Genomic DNA, 5,670 nt, shown 5'->3' with positions numbered 1-5,670 from the left:
GAGAGAGAGAGAGAGAGAGAGAGAGAGAGAGAGAGAGAGAGAGAGAGTCTATTTTGTAATTCAAGCATTCAGGAGGCTGAAGCAGAAAGATCTCTGTGCTACCATAATAAAAATCTCTCTTTATATAGCATACAGAGTTGACATTTCCCTAAACTCAAAGGTAAAAAGTCTTTGCTTTAAAAAAAAAAAAGAATATGGTAGAACCATCCATTTAACAAGAAACTTAAACATGATTGTATGTGTATGTGTGTGGAAATGAGTATCTCAACGCATGTATGCACAGCTGACTGTGGGTTTTCTCCTTCCACGATGTGAGTTCCAGGGATTGACCCACATCACCAAGCCTGACAGCAAGTGCGTTTACCCACAGAACCATCTTGATGATTCAAATAAAAGTTTATAATAATGAGTTTTCCTTCCTTCCTTCCTTCCTTCCTTCCTTCCTTCCTTCCTTCCTTCCTTTTTTCCTTCTCCCACTCCCTTTAGACATGGCTTCTTTTTTGAGACATGTGTAGCCCTGGCTGTCCTGGAACTTGCTCTGTAGATCAGGCTGGCCTTGAACTCAGATATCTACCTGCCTTTGCCCACCACATGCTGGAACTAAATGCTTGTGGCATCACCACCCAACAATGATTTTTCTTTATTCTTTTTCTATTTAAAGATTTATTTATGTTATTTATATGAGTACACTGCAGCTGTCTTCAGACACACCAGAAGAGGGCATCGGGTCCCATTACAGATGGTTGCGAGCCACCATGTGATTGCTGGGAATTGAACTCAGGACCTCTGGAAAAACAATCAGTGCTCTTAACCGCTGAGCCATCTGTCAGCCCTGATTTTTTTTTAAGTAGTAATTTCTTTCACAATAATCTGTGGGTATGATCAAGGAATAGAGTCAGGAAACTTGGGTACAAGACAGGAACCTTCTATGACTGGATATGGACAGGAGAACATACTAGAGGAAACTTCAGGAAACTTACTAGAGGTTGTTGAACTGTTCGTTTAAAATGGGTGATTTTGTGCTATATAAATTACACCTCAAGATACTTTAAAAGTAATGATAGTTGATACTGAGGGTTTCCCCTCCACTCGTTCCTGTTCCAAGCACTTTAGATATAGTAATGAATGTCACTCAAAGTGGCGTTTTGGTGAGCTGCCTCTTAGGAGCCTGCTAAAGCATAGGCTGCAGGGGTTAATGATGAGATGCCTGGGCTGGCCTCCACCATCTGTCTGGAGGTGACCAGCTTCCCCAAGAGAGCTCTTGCTTTTCATGGCCCTCCTCAGCTCACATTTATCTCCCACTCTGCCTGATTCCCGATCAAGACTGGGTTCTCCCAAATGTGATCTGAGACCCACTGATGAGTCTTGAAATCAAGTTAGAGAGTTGTCACCAGGAAATTTAAAAACTACAGACTGGCCTAGAGTGGCAGCATACAGCTATGATCCCAGACCAGGCACAAAGGTTGAGTGTTGGAGCTACATAGAGTACTGTCTCTTCCCTCTCGGGGAAGAAAGAAGAGGAGAAAGAGGAGGAGGAGGAGGAGGAGGAGGAGGAGGAGGTAGAGGAGGAGGTGGAGGAGGAAAACAGAAGAGGAGGAGGGGAAGCAGCAGAAGGAGGAAAGGAAAAGGCAGAAGAGGAAAGAGGAGAAACAGAAAGAGATGGAGGAGATGGAGATGAAGAAGAAGAACAAGAACAACAACAAGAAGCAGAAGGACGAGGAGAAGATGAAGAGAAGAAGCAGAAAAGAAAAAGATGAGGAGGAAACAGAAAGGAAAAAAGAATGATTAGAAATCATCAAAACATCAAAGGGCATTCTGCAAGGATAAGCATGGCTATAATTTCAAACGATCATCTTTCAGTTGTGCTCATATGAGTGTGTGTCATGTTGGGCCAATAAGCACAATGGTTTTTTTTGTTGTTGTTATTTTGGTTTTTTTTACTGTGGGTTGGAATCCAAATGATCTGAAAGCTCTCGCCATAAGGCTTCCAGAAAAGCGTTAGGCAATCCACACCAGAGCTAAGACAGCTGACTGGCCTTCCACAGAACCAACACTGCTTAATCTCCAAAAAAATTAAACCATTAACGGAAACCATCTGCAGCAACAAAGCCCACCTTCCCATGACTTGGAAGTTCCAGTGATTCTTCACAAAAAGCCTCCAAAGAAGCAGAAAGACCAAACCTTGGGTCATAGGCAGGAAGAGACTTCAGATCTCAAGATGCCAGCCAGCTTAGTGGTGAGCCCTGGGGACAGTTTTTAATATAGTCAACCCTCTACTCCTCCTGCAAGTGGATTTCTGTGATTTTAGGTAATCCACAGCCAATGACAGCTTGGAAATAATAAACAGAAAATTCTAGAAGTAAACATTTCCTAAATTCTAAACATCCCTATTCCCAGTGGTATGCTGTACTCTTCTGCAGCTGGGCTCATATCTCAAGATACGAGTCCTTCTTTTGTCCAACATTTCCACCCTGTATTTGCTACTTCCCCATTAGTCGCTTGGTTTATTGTCTTAGTTCTTAGATCTATTGTTGAAATATTGAAATATTTATATTCAAATAACCCTGATTTTAGTTCCTAACAACCCCAAAGTACAAAAATGTTAATGGTGGCAAGTTTATTATAGCCATGATTATAACTTCTATTATTAGTTGTTATTAAACTTCTATTCTATTCTATTCTATTATTAGTTATTATTAAACTTCATCATTAGTGTTATCTATATAAAAATCATAGTAGACATAGGGTTTGATAAGACCTGTGGCTTCTGGCGTCCACGGGCCCTCTTGAAACATGTCCCTCTGGATAAGGGCAAAGAATTATATATTTTAAAGGGGAGGGCACTCCAGGCAGTTGTCCAGGCTAATACCTACAGGCCATACACAGTTAGTTATGAATGCAGCTGACACAAAATCAGGGCTTACTTTGCAGATGATAATGTCATGCTGCAGCCATAAAGGTTGACCACGCCTATGAGCATGATTGACACGCAATCAGAGCAATAGGCTGTTGATGTTCACAAGATTCCCACCTTCCCCAGGAATAACCGGTGAATCAGGGCAAAGGAGCCCGAGGTCATAGCACAGGTTTGAAAGACCCCTGACCAGCTCACTGCAGTCTCATTGTGAGATTTTACACTTAAATCTGAGGAAAAGTTTGTCTTCTTCTAAATAGAGAGACCACTGACTCTGAGACTTGGGGTGTTATCTTCTCAGTGAGCTGAGTCTCCAGTGGCAGGCATTTTTCTGTGCCATGTCTGAGTAGGTGCTCAACCTCAACAACACTGACATTTTGCTTGATATCAAAGGTCCAGGGCGGCAGCTAACATTTGATGTATAAAACATGGGAGCCATGCCAGAGAGCTTTTGCAGTCAGAACGTGTTCAGAATGCCTACCAGGAACAGAGAGCATTCAAGGCAGAGGCGGGAAAAGCTGGCACAACCAAACTTCAACATGAACCTTTGTGTTAGTTTGGTTTCTTTATTTTGAGATAGTTACTATGTAGCTCAGGCTAGCCTTGAACTGTGCCTCAACCACCCAAGTACTAAGATGGAAGGCCTGTGTCATCATATCCAGCTTTTGAAACTTTTAAACCCCACCCCCCCTCTTGTCTCTGTCTCTGTCTCTCTCTCCTTAAGTTAGCATTTAAAAATATTACAAAGTGTTTATTTTATTTATTTAATGTGTAGGAGTGTTTTGCCTGCATGTGTGTATGTATGTATGTATGTATGTGAACTACATGTGTGCAGAGTCCAGAAGATTCCTTGGTACTGGAGTTACAGACTGTTGTGAGTTTCCATATAGGTGCTGGGAATTGAACCCAGGACCTCTGGAAGAACAACCAGTGCTCTTAATTGCTGAGCCATTTCTCCAACCCTGGTTATTACAATTTTTTTAAAGAACACCATGGAATGAATATTAGTCATGGCTTTTTGATTAGTGAAAGCTCAGTCATTCAATGGCAGCAAACCCCCCTGAAGGTAACAGGACACCCATGTGTAAGGCCTCCAGACACCCTGTCCCAGACCACACACCCTGCAGCAGAGAAGGCTGGTGCTTGCCACGTTGCTTCCTGCTATGTTGTACTGAGTTTCTGATTCCTTGTGGATGTGCTGGCTGTCTCCTAAGAGCGCAGTTTGGGGCTCTAATGGAGCAGGGGGCTCCTAGCATAACTGCTGCTCCCTAAGAGGAACAGAGCTCAGTTGGAGCTGCTCTGAGATCTGGACAGCCCCCCAAAGGTGAGCCAAAGGCACATCTGCAAAGAGCCCAGCAGAAGTCTAGGAAGGCAGAAGCAGGACTCTGCTTAGAGCCAAGTAGAGAGCCATGTGGGCACCCTCTTTTTCCTAAACAGCCCTGACCTGAAAAGGGCTATGTTCAAAAAACCCACAGTAAGTTAAAAAGTCATCAAGTTAAAAATACGGATGTCACTTTTAACCAGAATTTTTCTCATTAAAAAAAAAAAAAGAAAAGATTGTAGTACATTTAAACATTTAACACACCCAAGCTACAAACACATTATAGCTTCTCCTTGTGATCAAATGACCAGTTGGAGGCTGGTGAGACGCCAAGCCTGATGACCTGGTACCCATAGGTTGGAGGGAGAGAACCAGCTCCTGCAAATCATCCTCTGCCCTCCACATACATGCCCTGGCACATCCCCTTCCCGCTCACTCAGTGATGGTTTTCAAGGGCCAACTGGAAGCTGTGGCTGGAAGCTACTGCCAAGTGTTGCAAGAAAGGAGAATACTGCATGTGGATATCTCAGGGAAACATGACAATTCTAAAGTTGCTGGGTTCAATCTCCAGCACCAGAATAGATATATATTCAAAATCTAGTCCTCCCCCTAATGCATATCACTTAGCGTCTGGACCAGTTCACTTTTACATCTCAGCCGTGGGCTGTCGAAGGTCGGAGGGGCGGCAATCTGCCATGACAGGAATAGCTTGAGTATCAGGCCTTGCTCACGACCACCACTGCAAGGGGATGTTAAACTTGAAATGGACACTTGGTTGCTTGGACTGTGTCCTCAGACTCTCTGTACTGACAATGTACCACATCATCACCAGCTCCCAGGACACATCCCCACTTCTGTCCCCAGAAGCATCATTGCTTGTCAGAATCCACATCAGTGACCAGAACTAATTAGCCTGCTTATTGGAATACTAGCCAGCCATGACTCCGCTCGACTCCACCGCAGGCCCGTGCTAGGCATTTGACAAACAACAGCAGGCAGCACGTTAGGGACAGACACTTCTTCACTGCACAGCTGAGCAATAGAGCTTCTGAAAGCAACTGTCTGAGATCACGCAGTAACCTATCCAGAACTGCTTAGGTACAAGACTGCCCTGAGGCCAAATTCCCTGAAGGAGTGAAGGAAGGGAAGGGGGGTGACTGGCACATTCTGCAGCCCTGCTGGTAAACTAACTCCAAAACCCAACCCAAAAAAACAACATTGGTGTGTAGCACTGGCCAATTTTGCTGGTGTCAATTCCTTTGTTAGGTGAACTTTTCAGAACTCGAAACCGGGAAGAGATTCACAAGATTGCTCTGCATGGCAGCACTAGACTCACAGATCATTCTGTATCACAGCCCCGGACTCATGGACCAATCTGTATCACAGCACCGGACTCACGGACCGATCTGTATCACAGCCCCGGACTCACGGACCG

General features: G+C 44.1%; 1 protein-coding gene across 3 annotated transcripts in view; it reads right to left on the bottom strand.

The window, feature by feature from the left end:
• Nucleotides 1-5,670, bottom strand: part of Eva1c (eva-1 homolog C) — a 75,410-nt gene that overhangs the window by 28,468 nt on the left and 41,272 nt on the right. The window lies entirely within an intron of this gene.

Source organism: Grammomys surdaster, unplaced genomic scaffold (assembly GCF_004785775.1).
Source record: "Grammomys surdaster isolate TR1022 unplaced genomic scaffold, NIH_TR_1.0 126118, whole genome shotgun sequence".
Lineage (NCBI taxonomy): Eukaryota > Metazoa > Chordata > Mammalia > Rodentia > Muridae > Grammomys > Grammomys surdaster.
This window is presented reverse-complemented; position numbering and strand designations above follow the sequence as displayed.